The sequence below is a fragment of the Crotalus tigris genome, unplaced genomic scaffold, assembly GCF_016545835.1.
Source record: "Crotalus tigris isolate CLP2741 ecotype Arizona unplaced genomic scaffold, ASM1654583v1 scf7180000019924.707973, whole genome shotgun sequence".
Classification (NCBI taxonomy): Eukaryota; Metazoa; Chordata; class Lepidosauria; order Squamata; family Viperidae; genus Crotalus; species Crotalus tigris.
The window spans coordinates 626,707-646,789 of NW_024097775.1; the positions used below are offsets into that span (position 1 = coordinate 626,707).

Consider the following 20,083-nt stretch of genomic DNA (forward strand, 5'->3'; position numbering starts at 1 on the left):
GCTGTTTCACATAATTTTCACTTAATAGCAGCAAATATCATGTATCATGGTAGGTTGAAAGAACAGTAAAGCAAAGCAAAGTTTTGAATGTATTCTTGAAAAGACAAGTTTAGCTTTCATAGGCATGACTGAAATCAATTCATCCTTAAAAGAAAGCCATGACTTTGAAGCCTATGTTTCCTCCATTAACAGTCATTTCTTGAAGTGTATTTCAAGGGCAGGAAATATATGGTGAGAGCCACAGAACTTTGCTTAAACTTTCCTGCAATCATGGAGAAAGGGGGAAAGATCCAAAGGAGAACCATTTTATCTATTTTCTCACATACATTTTTTAATGTAAATAGCCTTCTCAGTTGTGAAAAATTCTAAGCCTTTAAATTCCAATTGTAAACTAATTAAACTGCATCCTCATCTTTCTCCACTGGTCAAACTGGATTAGCATGGCTATTTCCAGGATAAATAAGAGCACAACTAAGTTCATTCATTTAGCTAAACTGTAATGTTTAACCATTTGAACTATTTAATAAACTAAACTGATTTGATTTGTTTTGGCTTAGCATGCCATGTGAATCCAGCTAATTGTGGAAACCTTTATTATACAATACATAATTGAATGCATTTTGTAGTTTTTATTCATGCCATATCCAGCATTAGTTGTAAAATTTAAACAATCTTATACTTATCAACATTAACATTTTAGAAATATTAATATTTCTTTGTCTTTAAAGATTTAAGTTATTTATTAATAATAATAATAAATTAATAATCTTCACTCAACACTGTATAAATATTACTGCTTCCAAATAGTATAATGTAATGTTTATGCTTTATAATAATACAATAAAACAATATGAAAAGAGAAAATAAAATTAGTTAACTTTAAAAGACAAGAGTTATTTTACTATGATTGTTATATAAGGTGTATAAGTTTGGTGGTGGAGGTGCAAATCTAAAAAGTAAGAGATTTTCAGGAAAATAAGCAGGAACACCTTGAGTTGTATTAAATAAAGGTAGAAGATTATTTTTCTCCAGTCACATATTTAAAAACTATTATTTCTCTTTAGGGCATCTTTCAGGGTTCTTTGGGGTGCAACATGGAGCCCAGTAATCTTAGTTTAGGTACTACTGCAACATATAATAGAGTTGTGCAGAGTCATAGTTTTGATCAGCCAACCATGACTGTAGCAACTGTATGCAACAATGTAAAGCAGCTGCATTTTCTGCCAGGATTACACACTTCTGCACATTCTGACTCACTTTTTAAGACTGAATTGAAGCGTTCCACAGTCTTGATAAGTAACCACTATAGCCCGCATTATTGTAGTTGTTATTTTATTTGATTAAATATCCAACCTAAAAAAGGCACTGAATAACAAGATGAACTATAGAACCAATTAAAAACCATGTTAAATTTCTTCAACAATAATATAAGCCTTTGAGGCTGCTATGTGAGTAAAGAACTCATTGGAAAGACTGCATTTTTTGGCAGACTAACCTTTTAGGTAAGATAAGATAAGATAAGATAAGATGAGATGAGATGAGATGAGATGACCTTTATTGTCATTTTTTTACTGTGGGCACAACGGTACACATCAAAAATGAAATTTAGTTCCCATACTCTCTTTTGTCTCTTAAGTGCCTCTTGGTCAGTATCATTTTTTGATCAATCTGTGTTGAAATGACTTGTTTTAAATGTATCCTTTTTTAACTTGTTTTTATTGCAGTATCTCGTTTTATGGTTTCTAACTAACATGAGATCCTCTGGATAGTTTTTGGTGCACTAAATATTTTAAAAATAAATTCAGAATGTCTAAAAATTTGCTTGTTGCGTAACAAATTCTTGCATTAAAAACTATTAAGAAATTGCTCCTTAATTACTAAGATATTATTATAATAGTATCAAGCAGAGATGCCTGCCCAGAAGTATGCCACACTTCTGGGCAGCTGCTCAGACTACAGAGGAATCAGCAATCATTTTGTAACTATAGATGAGGTGCGCCAAAGCCACCCACCAGTTTAGCCTGCAACTGAGGCTTTGTGATATGATAGCCATGTCCAGACAAATCTGCCTCTTTTCTTTAGGCAAAGAAAATGCTTTGTCAATTCTAACTATAGAACTGACATCTAAAAAGTTCAAAGAAACCATGACTTCTTTCAGTTTTTTCCTATAAACATTTTTAGTACCGTAAGCATTACTGGCATACTTCTGATATGTGCTCTCAAATTGGAATGTTAATTCTGCTCAACATGAAATGTTTACTAATCCCCTGTAAGGCCCCTCTCTGCTTCTCTTTAAGCCATAATAATGCCATTGTTTTATAAACCCAATTGTGGATTATGGGACTCCGACCAATACAACAATATTAGAAATAGCAATAGTTTATCATGTTAAAATGGCCTTTTTAAAAAAGATGGGCTGGATTCAGATTAAGTTAAGGAAATGTGCAGGATTTCTGTTAATTTGTTCAATTGATTTTAATTCGGTAAAGTGTGCTTGACATAGTTTGGCTGAATCAGATTTCTTTGCAAAGCATATTTAATCTAGACCCAACCAAATATTTTGCCCAGCCATATGAACTCAAAACAGAAGTACATCTTAAATGTGTTTTACCACATTTTAATACAAAAACTTCACCAGGAAATGTTCATATTATGTAGATGAAAATCTTCCCAAAGAATAGTCAAATTTCATTAGTTAATATTATTTCTATCTGAAATCATGCTAAATATAAAATAGGAATGTTCAATGTTATGTTCAGATTTGGACATCCTTTTTAATTTTTAATTTTTTTTAATTTGAGGGGCCCTATAAATGCTATATATAGGTGTGAAAGACAACTTGGTATTCATATGTGCCCCATTACCCAGTCTGATGTTCACTAGTTAGTGATATTCAGTATGAATGTTATACTCAATAGGTGCTATCCTGCTAATTTAGTGATTTGGTAACATTTGAATAGTGTTAAACTTGACATTTACTTTATGGTGTTATGATGACTATTAATCAGTTCCTTTGTGAGTTTACTAAACAAGAAACTTAAACTTTCAGTCGTGAAATCTCAAAGGGCAATTAAAATTTTACATTGAGGGAGGAAAAAAAAGAGAAATGTCATTTTTGCATGATTAATGTGCAAATGGAGCTTTTGTTTTTGCATGAAATAAAAATGCTGTGAAAATGCAGCCAAAAATAAAAGTATTCAAGCCTAAAAATATATAATCTTTCCTCAGAATTGTCATGGGCCATTTGTACAAGTGAAAGCATGACTTTTAATCTTAAGAGACTGTATCACGCGTCTCAATTAAAGCTCTGTTGTGCCTACCAGCAGAGACATTCTTTCCATTACAGGATCTTAGAGGTATGTTTGTTTTGAGAACTGCATTGAGTTACTTCAAATATTCTAAAGTATTCTCCATCCTGTCACAGCAAGTGTTACACTGCCCAGATATTATTTTCAAGCATGATACTGTACTTCAGAATACTACAAAGGAAATGTTATAGTATTGACCCAGCTGACTGTTTCCAGCAGCTAATATTTTTAGCAGATGTTGGGGGAACCTTTCAATCCCTTTCTGAGGGCAACGGGAACTATGATATTGATATATGTTACATTATTACTTTATAAGAGACTTAATCCATTTGGGATTTGAAATAGATACAGAATACACAGTTACACTGCATGGAAGCATTAAATCAAATATAGCTATAAAATGTATTACAGAACTGTGTAAACCATTCAAAGGGATACTTAAAACGTTTCCCACAGCCCAAACCTATTTTTATTGATTAGATTTATATCTCACCTTTTTTCCAGGAACTCATGGCAACATACATATTATTCCGTCAGATTTTTCTCCAAAACAACATTTATTTTATTTATTACATATCCTTCTGCAATTTGAATCAATCATGACATAGCTTGAGCAAAGTCACCAATGTAATTCTTTAGTTAGGGCTGAATTTGAACCTGGGTCTCCCCACCTAAGCCAGACATTCCTGGTCATACCATACTGGTCTTTAGGTCTTTTGAAATTTAGTAAAGGATTTCTGCCTGAGTTCACTTGAATGACTCAGAGACAGCTAGAAGATTTCAGAAGCATTCCTAGTCTGAATCTGGCTTAAGTATTTTGAGTGGGCAAAATTCCAAACACATTGTTCACATAATACTCCCTGAGTGTAGCTTGTCTATGCACAAAATGGCTGTCAGTAATGGGAAGAGGGCTTGATTCGTTATAAAATATAAAACAAACATTTATTATAAAATAATTAAATGAGGTTTTGTCCAGCTGCTGAAGGTCTAGAGACATTTTTGAAACATTGCTTTGTAGCATGCCAAAGCCATATTTACATTATTATTTTTATATGTGCAGCAATATGAAATCACAACTACCAGTTCTTTAGCTGGTGTCATGCCCCCAGATATAATTTGTGTATTTACTGTTGTGAGAACAGCCAGTGTTGGTCTTCATAAGCACCAGTTTTTTCCTAAGAATCTAGGATGCTGTAATGTATCAGCATAGTATATGTGCAGATCCAAGCAGAGTAATTGACAGATGGAAATTTTGTCAAAGTACACATTTCCTAAGTGCCATCCAAGATTTTTTTTGATCGGACATCCAGTGTGCCGATAACCGCTGGGACACCATGGTCAGTTGGTGCCATAATCTTTCAATTTTTATTTTCAGATCTTGATCATATTTGTGATCTTCTCCAGTACTTTGTGTTGTATTCTACATTCCCATGATATTGCTACTTCAATTATCCACACTTCCACTATTCAACCACAGTTAACAGTTTGTGTTCAGAAATCTCACAATATTTTAACCTGCTCATTTTTTACTACTTTTTCAACTCTACATATCTACCAATTTTTCATTATTGGTATATGATGTTGCAGTGAATCATTTTGGCAACTTTGTTGTGTTATTGTTTTTAATCAGATTATGGAATCTTCTTGCATGAGCTGAGTATATTATCTTCTGTTTCTTCTGCCCCTTTGCATATAATCTGCACTTTGAAATTTGATGATTTTTCAATTCTGGCTTTGATTGATTTAGTTCGAATAGCTTGCTCTTGCACAGTCAAAATCAAGCCTTCAGTTTATTTTTTTAATATTCCAGTTATATGCCATTATTAGGTTTTATATTTATCCACTTCCCCCTGATCTTTTATAGAAATTGATCATTAAATGTTCTTCTTGACAGCATTCTCTTTGTGTTTTTATTATATGATTTCAATGTTCATTTTTTTGTTTCCTGTACATTTAGTAAATTCCAATTTTTAACTTGCATCAATGGTTGCTTTTGTCTGCCTTTTACTTTTCTTTCTCAAAAGTTTGTTAAACCTCTGTCTCCATTTCTGTGAACCAGGTATAATCTATCAATATCACTACGGGGATGTAATCCAGAGTGGTTAGTCATCAGTTTTCTTATTTTTCAGTTCAAACTCTCCAGTTCAGTTAATAATTTTCAGAAGTGTATTGTATCACAGGTATGGCCCAACTATTGATGCTTTGATGGTGTTTCTAAGCCATTCAATACTGTCTTTAGCAATTTTCTCATTCTTTGCTCTCATTCTTTGGATATATTTTGCTAATCACTTTTTTAATTTGTCCATGCTTGATATTATCCAATTGTAAAATGTTATGTTTAGTTTTTAAAATACTTTAAAATATTTATTTAATGTATTTTTTAAATGCTTTTTCTATATGCAGTTTGGAAAAACATACACTCTAGTTTTTACACTATACACTTTTGGTTGTAATTCTTGAGCAAAGAAGGGCAGAAACTAGTGCGCTCTTTTTATTGCTGCTATCCATGCTGTAGCAGAACCAGTTTGGGCAGATTCAATCAAGTTGCTGTCAGCCAACTATGTAGCAGAATTCATTTTCATCTTTAGAGAAGGGGCACTTTCATTCATATGATAGAAGCCTTTGAGGTTAAACATGAGGATCAATCAGGCTATATGCAAGTTAGAGATAAATAATTATCATATATATCTTATTATTGGTAGTTCACTTCCTTCTATTCAGGACATAGCATATAAGCTATGCTTGAGCAGACACACACACACAACTAACTAACTAACTAACTAACGTGTGTGTGTGTGTGTGTGTGTGTGTGTGTGTGTACATATAGGCTGTTAGTTTGATCTCTGGGCTTGGTAATTAGGTTGAAACTTTTCGTCCTTGTTCGGGGGGGGGGACATCTTCAGTGCGGTTTGAATTGTGTTCAGTTTGTTTGGAATGTTGCTTCTGGTATTTCAGTTGAAGCAGCTCTCTCACTCTCATGGTTGGTAGGTGGGGTTGATGTCAATGTGTCTGTTCACTGGTTGGTAGAGAACTAGGCCTCGAGGAATTATCTTTCTCTCCTTGACTTTGCTTGAGTTATAATTGTGGTCCCAGTTAGATCAAACTTGTGTTCCTCCAAATCCTCATGGATGGACATGAGGGACAATGGGTCATGTCTTTTGATAGTCAGAGATATGTATACAGTATATATGTATGTATGTATGTGTATGTGTAGACATATACTTTTGAGAATTGCATTTTTAATATGTGCCCACAGTAAAAAATGACAATAAAGATTATCTTATCTTATTGTGTGTCTCTGTATGTATCAATTATACATATATATCCTGTATTTACAGATAGCACATCAGTATATTGATAAGATACATTATATATTTGTCTTTCTGTGTGCATGTGAAAGAGAGAGAGAGAGAGAGAGAGAGAGAGAGAGAGAGAGAGAGAAAGAAAGAAAGAAAGAAAGAAAGAAAGAAAGAAAGAAAGAAAGAAAGAAAGAAAGAAAGAAAGAAAGAAAGAAAGAACACTAAACATACAGGACAATAAGTTTTATGTTCAATGATATTTTATCCCCAAGACTATTCGTTTGGCTGTAATCTTGTAATCAACAATCTAGGATAGGATCCATGGCATTCAGTCTTTTTAGAAAAACAAAGGTGAAGAAACATCACCAAAGCCTGTGTAACAAACTTATCAAAAAACCAAGCATGATAAACATCAACGATAATGGTGTCTAAATCAAACATTTGGCAAATGTGGAAAAAGACACCTATCCTGTTTGAAGAAGCAAAAGCTTTTCTAACTCAGTAAATTGTGAGTTAATAGATATCAGTGTTGAGTACATGTATTCTGCAGTAATTATTCTTCTGCAGTTTCTTTCCTAGCACTCTTTTCCTCCTGTAAAGTATCCTTACAACATGATATTTCTCAAGGGTTTTACTTTGTTTACTGACTTGTGATCTAAGGATTTTTATCCTCATGTTTGAGAAAGATAACATGGTGGGAATATAAAGAGTATGATAAAAAGCTTGTCCAATAGTCAAGAAAACCAAACACCATCATTTAAAGGTCAAAAGGGGCAATGAAAAGCAAAGTAATTTAATTGCCTATATTGCTAAAAATATATATATATACTGACATATCAGTGGCCCATTTTAACTATCAAGGGTTGTTATTGTTAATCTACATATCTAAAGCCGTTATGGGGTCCACAGTTCCTTAATGAAAAACAATTTTTTTGTAAACAAACACAAATTCAGAGTAACTTTGCAATATTTTTAACTGAAAATACAGAAGGGGCTAAAATGCATCTGTTATCACTTCTATACAGAATTCATGCGTACAAAGCTTTGGACAGAGAGATACTCTCACACTATACTGTAGTTTTTAATGTATATAAAAATAAGATCATAGTGCTACTCAGGTTTGCACAGAATAATCTTAAACTTATAATAGTGCAAGCATTATCCAACTCACTTTACAGCTGGCTCATTAGTTCAGAAATACCCCAATCCCTGCGTTATTTATTTACTTATTTCCTACCTTTTGTTATTTTTAAAAATAACTCAAGACAATCCAAGACACATTACCCCCCCCCCATTTTCCTCATAACAACAACCCTCTGAGATTGGTTGGGCTGAAAGAGAGCAACTGATCCAAAGTCACCCAACTGGCTTTCATAGCTAAGGTGGGACTAGAACTCATGGTCTCCCACTTTCTGTGTTGATGCCTTAATCACTAGAACAAAGTGGCTCTCTGGGGTCAGTAAAAGGGTTCCATTCTGAATAACTGGTGACAGAGTAAGAATCAAAATTCTGTTCCAGCTAATTAACATACTAACACATATTCATAATTGGTAGGATCCAAATGTAAAGGAGCCATATTTCTTACAAGGACAAAGCACCTGAAGCAGCTAGGCTTACCCACCATATTATTTATGATTTTATACAATAAAAGAAAGAAGCTTATAATCCATAATGAATGTTTTGCAGAAAGATAAATTAACAAGGGAAAGAAGACCAGAAAAGTAAATGAACAAAGAAACTACAGGTGGTAATTCATAAGAAAGACACACATGGGTCACAAAGAACTACAAAGAAAGAGAGGAGTGACAAGGAGGTATGTTTCTAATCATTTACCTCTCTCTTTCACTCCATAAGCTTGCCACCTGTTCAATAGGCAGAGACTAGAATAACCAGATTCTGATTTTAGGACAGACTTATTTATCTCGGAATCCATATTTCCTCCTCTCTACAAAATCATTTTTCTTAAAGCAAGCATTACACTGTGTAATCCATCCTCTCTTTTTGATACATGGCACTGCCTAGAACACTATGTTCCTAAACAACTTATCAGAGGTGTAGCTCTGCAGAGAATGTTGAACTAGAGACAGGCAAATTAAACAGAATAACAGAATAACATAGTTGCAAGGGACCTTGGAGGTCTTCTAAACCAAACCCCTGCTCAAGTAGAAAACCCTATCCATTTCAGACAAATGGTTGTCCAATCTCTTCTTAAAAACCTCCAGTGTTGGAGTATCTAAAACTTCTGGAGTTAAGTCGTTCCGCTGATTAATTGTTCTAGCTGTCAAGAAATTTCTTCTTAGTGCTAGGTAGATTCTCTCCTTGATTAGATACAGCATATTATATATATATTAGACTTCACTTTTATATGACTTTAAACCACATCCATGCTAAGCTAGTTTCTCCCCAAATTAAGTGCAGTTCCACAGTTTGATGAAACTTTCGTGTGAACTATACATGTTGGAGGCTTAGTTTGAAGACCTTCTTCTGAAACTTTAGTAAATCTAAGGACACTGCCACAATGTCATGTGGGAAGCATCATCTGACTGATTACTGTATGGCAACATTACTGTCAACTTTGTGCAGTAATGGAACTCTATAGTTTCCCCTTTAAAAACAATCAAAAATATTTCAGTTAAAATAGAGGTAGTCAATCTTTTGGTGCCGAGGGAAGTGGAAATGGAGGTAGATTAAGAAAAGTAGGATGTACTTTGTCCAAAATGGGAATTTTTGTTCTGGCATTTTATATGTTTGCATGTACACTTGTGTTTTCAGAGGATGGGTTTTTTAACATTAGATCTGAACATTCCTTTTTTATGAGTTATTTTGTCAAATGACGAGAAATTATTTTTCAGCTTCAGCAATTGTAGTTAGAAGAATGTATACTGTAGGCTGTACAATGAGCTTGGATAGCAGATTGCCCAATATGGAATTAAAGAAATATATAATTATCTGACTATTTAAAATGAGCCGAAGCAATCTTTGCACTCTCGCATTCCTTTATGTTTATATTTATGCATTTTATAAATGTGCCCTAAAAGTCTAAAAAATAGAATGCATTGCCTCTCGCAAAGGCATTCTCAAAAGCCACACATACAAAAAAAGATAATGTGATTTCAATAGGAATGGAGACCAGAAAAGTATGATGTCTTTGCTAAAAAAAAATGAAATACATGCTGTGAGTTGGATCAGGAAGCCAAAGAAGGAAGTGAAGAATGAAACTTATATTTTGCATTAACTAGAAATATGGGAAGTGCTGCATCTGGAAGACAGGACTGCACAGAAGGGAATAACAAAGAAACCAGTTCCAGAAAGATGAAAGCAGAAATTGCAGAAGTTATAGACCAGAACTTAAGGCAGAATGAAAAGCATTCCCAAGCAGGCATTAGACAAAGGAAGCTGCAGCTCTACAGTTCTGTGGTTTTGTGTATACAAAGAGACTGTTGCTGATTTGGACAGCTGGAAATCCTGAAAGTGGAACCCTAGAAGTAACTTGGCAAGCTGTCAAAATACCATTGTGGTGATGTCATTGTAGCATAGAGATGCCGAAAGAGCTTTTAAAGCAAAATCCTGATGAATGCAAGAACATGAAAGCTGAAGATGAGAGGTGGGGTTGTGGCTTTGAGCAACCACTACTCTGTTTTCATAATGTGTTGACAATGTTCTCCTTACTACCTTCCTCTACTGTATGAAGTAGAGAGTTGTGTGGACTGTGGTCTGCCCGTGTGAGTGCTTTGATTTTGTGGAAGTGGGAGAGGAATAAGTTCTGATAGAGGCTTCAGCAAAGCAATGCTACAGGAGCCCTCCCACTCCCTGTGCCCCCTGCTCATCATTGCAGCCTTCTCCATCCACACATATACTGTATTTCTTCTGTCTTTTTTCCACTTCCATTTTGTTTTTGTGCAGAGAAAGGTTGAAAAAAAGGACTATATATGTCTATTTTTTAAAAAAAAATCTTTTCAATCTGATGAAATTTCAGCAACTATAGTCTTTCTCTTGCCAGCTGAATTTTAATTTGACAATTAACAATAAAAACTCCTTTTTCTGCTATACAAAATATGCAGTGAAACTATATAAACATCATTGAGATATTATTTGTGAATAGGATACTGAAACACATGGAAAAGAATTATCTAAACACCCATATGTTATTTTAATTTATTCATATTTTACTGCCTTAAGTACTTGCTAAAGAGGTCTTGTTAATCTGTAAGTCACAGAAGCAAATAAGCACTACCATTGGTCAGATGTTCTGAAATGTATGTAATATGTAACATTTCCTGTAATCTAAAAAACTGATCATTTACAAATTCCATTTTTAATCAGATAATGTAGCATGAATGTGTGAGGGGAAAGCAACCTATGATCCCTACCCTCCCCATATAAATAACAGGAATCTGGCTCTACTTGTATTAGGGATTGTCAAAGAGACAATGAAAAGCATCCATCGGGAATCACCAAGTAAGTGGGACCAGCAGATATAATAATATAAAGCTAATATTGTTTCAGTTGATCTAACTTCCAGTCCATTTCTAGATCGGTTTCTAGGCCAATCAAATCATGCTACAATTTGGGGACTAAATACTGAAATGATTTGTTCTTCCTACCTGGACTTTCCTTGATCTTCAAAGCCTTCTTCTAGATATCCTGCAAAATGAAATTAGATATATCACTAAGAACTGTGAAAGTCTTCTCAACTGTGGTGTGCTGACCTAGCATAACAATGTTTTTAACATCAAGCAAAGATCTTTCTTTTTTTGTTAGGAACATTGTTTTCATTCATCTGATATGTGGTCAGTTTGAAATAATTACTTTTTTAATCAGTTTGATAGAGTTAAGTGCTTCTTTGCTGCTGAAGATGGGAGTCTTTTATATATTGCTATATTACTATAGATTTTTATTTGGGAATATTTGTTGTTTGGGAGGTCTTACTTTTTGCTTTTTCTTCCTTAGCTGCTGTTGCTATTGCTGCTACTATTATTATCATGCTCCTCCTCCTCCTCCTCCTCCTCCTCCTCCTCCTCCTCCTCCTCCTCCTCCTCCTCCTCCTCCTCTTGCTGTAGAATCTGTCCAAAGGGCCTTACTTTCCTACTACATACATAGGTGTGTAGAGCTAAGCGTACAATAATTATGAGACCATTTTATTTCAAAATAAGATTAGTGTAATTGTTAAGTGATCCTTGGCTTAATAAGAAAAATGATTGCCCAAGAAAGGGAAATATTAAACTCTTTGTCATTCCTTTTTATATATTGTTTGCATAAAAGTCTACATGATTTTCTGTATGACTCCTTAAGTTATTAAGGATGTATACATCAGTTTTCTACATACATGCTCAGAATATGAAGACATTTGTTTTGGAAGAATTAAATCCATGGCTGTGTTCATCTGTTTTTTTCTCCCATTATCTGCTAGATACCAAGAAATATAAGTAACCTAACTTTTGTCATTCCAGTGCTCATTTTTCAAGAGCAGAAAATAGTATTGATTTGAGAAGCCTCTCTGGCAGAATATTAAATGTTGATACAAGGCATCTTTTCCATAAGGTATGATGGCAGAATGGGAAAAACTGATCCAAGGATATTAGATCAATTCAAAATCCAGTCATCATAAAGAATGAGCAATAAGCCAGATCTGCCGATTTAACAGTCTGAAAAAGAAAAGTTTTATTAAAAGGGGGAAGAAAAAAAGATAAATGTAATACTTTATTCCAAAGTTCTTATGATGATAAGCTGAAAAGCTACAATTTTCTCAATAAATGGAGACTGGCTGCATCTCAAAAACTGCATCTCCAAAATGCAGGAAACAGCAAACAGGCTCAGAATCTGCATCTGGGACTTGGGGAACCAATTCTACATAAATGCTGCATAGAAATAAGGCATCTGCCAGTGTTGTCATGTGAAATTTAACTTGTGTCACCCAGATCAGGTCAGAAACAGATACCAAACAGACAGATAGAGTAGATAGATAGATAGATAGATAGATAGATAGATAGATAGATAGATAGATAGATGGATGGATGGATGGATGGATGGATGGATGGATGGATGGATGGATGGACGGACAGACAGATAGATCTGGCTAAATTGTACCTATTTTCAAGGATAGTGACTTTAACCTAGCAGATTTTTAACGATATCATAAGACTTTGATTATCAGATACAGAAAACAGGAAGAGGCTGCAGAGATGATTGTACAGGAATTTGCTACATTGTCTGAAGATAGACAATAAGTATATAACATGGAATTTTAATAGGGAAAATGCCCATCCAAGTGGGGGGAAAAAATCAATTTTAGAGGAAACTGAATGTTGACATAATTTGTTTGCAAGAAACAAATTGGGATTTGTTTGTGATTGTATTTGTACCATGGTGGTGCAGTGGTTAAAATGCAGTACTGCAGGATACTTCTGCTGACTGCCAGCTGCCAGCAGCTTAGCAGTTTGAGTCTCACCGGCTCAAGGTTGACTCATCCTTCCATCCTTCCGAGGTCAGTAAAATGAGGACCCAGCAATAAGCAATATGACTCTGTAAACCACTCAGAGAAGGCTGTAAAGCACTGTGAAGCAGTATATAAGTTTAAGTGCTATTGGGTATTCTAAATAAACCCCCAATTTAAGCCCAAGTTAATACTATCAGATGAGTAGGGCAGATTTCTAGCTGCAGAAATGGAGCTTAATGGAATAAAATCAATAGTATGGGACTCTGTCTGCCAAATGATGATAAAAGTATTTTTTTAAAAAATATCTTATAGATCAACTACTATGTTTTTCTTATGAAAATTGGCTTATTTTGCAGGACTGAAAGAGAATGATTTCCCCAGCCTTGGATACAATGTCCACTAAAGGGAATAAACCCTCTCAGGGTAAATTACCAAAGACATTCTTTGAGATGATGGACAATTTAGCATTGATAGATTCATGGAAGAAAAAAATGACTTGCTGGAGAATATACTTTTTTTCAGGATGCTATAAATCATTCTCAAGAATTGATATGATATGGATTTCTAAAAGCCTTGCAAATAAAATTTTAAACGTTGATGCTTTAGCTAGATCCTTTTCAGACCATAATCCAGTTCTTTTGATACTTTCAAAAAAGATTTTGAATTATAGATGGAGATTAAATGAATTTATTCTACAAATGGATCATAAAGAATTGTAAAAAAGAACTATAAAAAAGAAATTAAATGAATCCTTTAATAACAATCTGGATAAAGGCACTCTCCTCGAATTCTGAAAGATTCTTAAGACCTGTTCTATTCCCAGCCTTAGGATTACAGTGTTATGAAGACCCTATCATGTTTTGGAAGATTTACGGTTGTGTTTTGCTGTCTATTTTAATTGTTTTAATTCTATACTGGGATGTTGGGCTGTTGTAATCTACATGGAATCTCTTGGACTGAGCAGCCGTAATAAATTTAATAAATAATATTAGAAGTTTATTAATAGAATTGTGCCAAATTGCAAAGATAGGCCATGTAATCTAGCTAACCTGTTATTCAATGAAGAATAACAATGATAGTAATGCAATACATTCCTGTTTATCAAAGATGAAGGCTGTCACCCCAACCCTAATGTTTGAATTTATAGTGCATTCTTCTTTCACTTCTGCTCCTGGGGAATATAGAAATAAATATAGCTAGAAAATTCAGAAATTGTTGAGGATGTTTTGTTTATTATTATTAGCATTATGAATTTTCCAGACAAGTCATGAGACTGAATACTATAGAACACAGATGTGTCAAACTTGCCTCGTTATGTGATGTGTTTTTTTGCATTGCCAGAGCTGGGGTGGGCATAGCCTCCATATGATGCAACCAGCCCGAGGGCCGGAGTTTGACACCCCTGCTTTAGAAGCTTGCAATGCAACACTGTGATCGTTCACTCAGAAGTCAGTTGTGTAGCCTTCAAAAGAAAGAATGAGTCTCTACAGAATTCAGTTGTTCTATAATCTCCTTAGAAGCAAAGCCCTTGGATCCAGTCACTTTTTAAAATTTGCAACCTACAAGTCACGACAAAGATTGTAGAAATGTTGTGTCTATCTTTGAGTCAGTGTTGATTCCTGATGACTGCCTTGTAAGGTTTTTCAGAAGTGCCTTGCCATTGCCTCCTTCTTAGGACTAAGAGAAATGACTAGCCCAAGGTCACTCAACTGGCTTCATGCCAAGGGCAAGTCTAGAACTCACAATCATCACACTGATGATGTTGATGATTCTAAAAGTGAAAAAAATATACAGTGGTATAAAATTAGAAAAATATGACAATATCACTACTACTTCTGTCCACAAGTATGTTCAGACTGAGACGTATATTCCACAAATAATATAAATGGCTAAAAGCTCATGAGATCACCTTTTCCGATTGTTTATTTTTGGCACACCTTTATCACATGATAGCAATTGGTACCTGAAACGATTGCTAACCATTGTACTAATATATTACTCTGCAGATGTTCCAGTAAAAAATGCTGCATCAGCTGTGAGGGTCCCCTAAAACTGAGACTAAATTCCAACTGAGTGGTAGGTAGAAAGGTATTATATGAATGCAATCAAAAGTCTCTCCGTCACCACATTAACTCCTTGAAAACTGAATGGAACAGGGTTAAATTTGCAAAAGCCAGCAAAAGAAGTCCAAACACCAAAATGGGCTGGATTTCGCTACTGCATTCTTGTTCAGTTCACTTCCATTACTTCCTTGTTTAAATTGGATTATTTCTTGCCCAGAGGCTAAGTCTAGCTTCATACAACGATATCATTTTTAAAGTGCTACAAGAGTCTTTGTTGTTCTTGCTATCCAGATGTTCTTCTCATTAATGGATTTATTTTTAAGAGAAAAGAAATTGAAGTTACAGTTGGCAACATGTGTTACAAATGGAAGAAGGCAACTACAGGACCTCCTAGTTTGATCCTGTGAATAAAGGTGGACCCCTTGCACAATAGAAATATTGTCTGAAAGCACCTTGAAGCAGCAACATTTGTTGGAATTATGAAAATAACATGAATTTCATCACTTAAGTCATGAAGATACAGTATTATGCAAATACTTATATTCCTTGCAAAGGAGATAGATGCAGCCTGTATAGAAGCAAACAAATTATCAGTCTTACTTGACTAATTAACTTTTATTAAGTACAAGAGCCAGGCTTTCGTTCTTATTTTTACTAGACTAGCTGATGGAAAATGTAAAAACTTCACTAAGAAAAAAATAGGTCTAGCAAAATGGACTACAAAGAAGGTCGTATCATTTATGATGGAGAAGAATGAAAGCTTAGAGCTAAATTGGATTGCAAGGTGGCGAGGTGGCGCAGCAGTTAGAGTGCAGTACTGCAGGCCACTTTAGCTGACTGTGTTCAGCAGGTCAGCGGTTCAAATCTCACCGGCTCAAGGTTGACTCAGCCTTCCATCCTTCTGAGGTAGGTAAAATGAGGACCCAGATTGTTGGGGGCAATGTAAAATATATATATATACATTGCTTACTGGTGTACACCGCTTAGAGAGTGCTTGCACTTAAAGCAGTATATAAGTCTCATAAATAAAATAAATAAATAAATATCCAGATTTCACAAATGCATTAGAAGAACTTCTGAGTTATTTCAAGCAGCCAAGTTAGACCAGAGATACTTCAAAGAATGTTATCTAGAAAAATTCATGGGCTTTGCCATCCATCACAAACTATCTCCATCTTATAACAGGAAATAACAGGAAGAGACTCGCCAGAGGTACAAGACATACTACATACTTACTTTCATTTCATCTATCTTCCTACAAAACTCTTTTGCTGATGTGCTCACTAGTGCAAATATAACAATATGATGCTTAGTTTTTTTCTGGAAATTACTTGCCACAATAATATTAAATGCAACAAGAACTACATAAGCAGGGCTTTTTTTTGTCATAGAATGCCCAGAACAGAGTTCTGGCACTTTTTTTGGTTGGAACCTTGTAGGATAGGCAAGGCCAGTTGTATGACATGTGTGAGTTCCGGCACCTTTTTTTTTCTTCAAAAAAAGCACTGTACATAAGTATTGCACATAGACCAAACTGCCATCTTTCTATGCCCAACAAATGATAGTACTGCAAATTGCAAAATGATAAGCTCATGATCATTGTTACTTTACACACAATATTGCAGTTTACAAAATTCTCTTTTTGTTTTGAAAACAAAAGTGTGTATGCTAAAATGTATTCCCTCATTTTTACAATTTTTGCTATACAGAAAAGCAAAATATTCCCTCTACTGAAAATATCTAGTATGCCGACAAAGAAAAAGAATGATCAAAAGTACAAACAATATATAGTTATGCAGTATTTCCAGCGTAAATTTCACAAATTAGTCTAGTTCTCAGCAATAATAAATGGAGAGTTTTAAGTAGTGGGTGCACCTAAAAATTATTTCAAAACTACAAGCTCTTTTACCCACCACAGAATCACTTATTCTTCATTTTCATCTGAAATATAAATGAATGAATGAATAAAATACATTAATTCACATTTATTCATCCCTTAAAATTATTCCTTCCTTTCCTATTCTGCTGCTGTTTCACTTTCACAGATAACGTCTTCATTCTTATTGCTTGCAATGAAGTATTTTCTGGTGTGAAAAGATGTATACCTAAGCAGATCATATGCTAGAAAACTGAAGCAGGTGAGCACTTTATATACTTCTTGCCAATTACTCAGAAGCATCCTTTAACAATAGAGAGAAATTTGAATTTGTCTAACAGTTTCATATAAGGAAGTTTAGTTATTTTAAACATGCAGTTGGTATTTTACAATCTTACAATGCAGTTCTCCAACAATAGAACACAACATTAGAAAAAAATCTGTCAAGTGCAGGAAACCAGGTGCCAGAATAGAGTTCAAAAAACACTGCAAATTTATTCCATTCAACCTACAGTATACACAAGAATCTGATCTACTAATGGTCAAGGCAAACTGATGCCAGATAAGACTCAATAGACTTCAAGGGGTCTGGACTTAGGTCTTTTCCATAAGGGCTCCAGACAGATGTTTTGGACCCTGTCCTTGGGCTCAGCCTGATCATGTCCTACAAAATCTGTTCAAATATATGCATTCATAAAAATAACACAGACCACTAAGGAAAACTATCATGCACAAAGCAAAACTACAAATAAAACTTCATGCGGTTAGAGGAATATGTCATAAAATATTGAAAAATTTAAAAAATCAGACAGGATATGTGCAAGCAGGCTCGGGGCATTGCGGATGGTCCCGGGCAGGTGCAAGCTGCCAGGGACCAGACAGGCTGTCGCCAGTACATGTGTGCATGCGCGGGTGCTGGCACGCCAAAAGTAACAGATTGACCCGGGAAAGGGCTATAAAAGGAGGCCGAGAGTTTTGGGCATTGCCGCCATATTCCAATGTAAGCTGAACTGAAGAATAAAGGTTTCCTGAGAACTACTACTGCTTCCCGTGTCTTACCATTTCGCGACGGACTCAACACTGGCGACGAGGATGGTATTGCCTTACATCGGAAAAGAGAAGGTGTAAGCTTACCCGAGTGAGTCCGGAGCGGCAGGAACGGCGTTGACTCGGCAGCTACCCGCCAATCCAGCGTGCATTCGGGGGTAGGCTGGCTGAAAGACCCTTCCTGATACGAGATGGCGAAGATTGGAAGGCTTTCGGAATTTGACGTCTCACATCCAGAGAGGTGGGAGTCCTACGCAGCCAGGGTGGAAAACTACCTCAAGGTGAACCAGGTGAGGGAAGAGAGCTTGAAGGCTGCCACCCTGCTGTGCGTTTGCGGTCAAGACGCATTCGAAATCGCGGAGAACCTTGCAGCACCTGTTCCTTTAGAGTCTGTCAGCTACGCAGATCTAAAAAAGTTACTGAAGGAGCACTTCCAACCTAATATGTCCGTCATCGCGTGGCGCCACACCTTCGAGCAGAGGGATCAACGACCCGGAGAATCGGCCAAAGAGTACATCGCCGCACTGAGGAAAGTCGCCAAACATTGCGAGTTCAAGGACCTCGAAGAACGACTAAGGGACCGATTTGTTTGTGGGCTAAGGCATCGAGAGTTGCAACAGAGACTTTTCTCCAAGGAGGACTTGTCCTTCCAAGATGCCTTGAGAGAGGTCACCGCAGAAGAAGCAGCGGGCGGCGCCATCAAGAACATGTGGCCGATCAGAAATAGTCCAGATGCTGCATCTGTGCACCAGGAAGAAGTCCAAAGAAACTCCGAGGAGGATCCGGACGAGGAAGTGGACCGTCTCCACCCCACAAAGGAAGGAAAACCAAGAGGAAGCTCTTCAGCGCTCCCCAAGTGCATCGGTTGTGGAGGTCGCCACAAGAGAGCCGACTGCAAGTTCTGCTTCGCTATCTGCCGGGCGTGCGGAAAACAAGGACACGTTGCAGCTGTGTGCCTGGGCCGTCAGAAGGTACAACCTCAGGAAGAATTGCGCCTGAAAGGTACCAGGGTCCCCAGCCAGAATAGGGTGGGGTTTTGCGCTTCGCAAAGAAGCATCTACAGGATAGGCACACACAAGCCCATTAAGAAAAAGCTGTCACTTAAAGTGAAGCTACAAGGGGTTCCATTAACTATGGAACTGGACACGGGGTCTGCACTTTCGATCATTTCTATGCACACTTTTAGGAAGATCTGTTCCGGTAGTGGAACTCAGGCCAAGCTGAGGCCTTCTGATATTGTGTTAACAGACTTTCAAAATTCCAGAGTGTGTGTTAAGGGGGAGGCCACCCTTAACGTACAGCATAAGGATTTTGAAGGTCCACTAGACATATTAGTAGTAGGGGGTGAACGAACGAGTCTCATAGGACTCGATTGGTTTGAGGCCTTGGGAATACACGTCACAGGGCTCAACAGCCTACAAACACTCGACCTACAGGAAGTCTGCAAAGAATTTGCAGATGTTTTCAGCCCCCAGCTGGGCACGTTCAAAGGACCTCCTGTGTCCTTAAAGCTAGACCCCACCGTCACTCCCATTAGAATTAAAGCAAGAAGGGACCCTTTTGCTTTAAAGAGTAAAATTGACACTGAATTGGATAAACTGATCCAACAGGGAATTCTAGAACCAGTTGACTCCAGTCCATGGGAGACCCCTATTGTCACGCCTCTTAAGGCAAATGGGGACATTCGCATCTGTGCTGATTACAAATGCACTCTAAATAAGGCATTGCAGCAACATGCCTATCCTGTTCCTGTGGTCAGTCACATCCTGGCCTCCCTTTGCGTTTTTGCAAAGCTTGACCTAGCTCAAGCATATCAACAGCTGCCTGTTGACGGTGACGCTGCTATAGCTCAGACTATTGTGACCCACAGAGGAGCTTTCAAGGTAAAGAGACTTCAGTTTGGAGTAAATGTTGCTCCTGGGATTTTCCAAAGCGTAATGGAAAACACACTACGGGGTATACCAGGGGTTTGCCCCTATTTTGATGATGTCTTAATTGCAGGAGACTCCACACACATTCTAGCTGAAAGGCTAAGGGCTGTCCTATTAAGGTTC

The 20,083-nt window shown here is 36.4% G+C and overlaps 1 long non-coding RNA gene across 1 annotated transcript in view; it reads right to left on the minus strand.

Moving 5' to 3' along the window:
* LOC120317897 overlaps positions 1-20,083 on the minus strand; it is a 34,766-nt gene that overhangs the window by 5,176 nt on the left and 9,507 nt on the right. Inside the window, exon 2 of the long non-coding RNA XR_005559332.1 lies at positions 11,212-11,251. This is a non-coding gene — a long non-coding RNA (uncharacterized LOC120317897). The remainder of the gene's footprint in view (positions 1-11,211; positions 11,252-20,083) is intronic.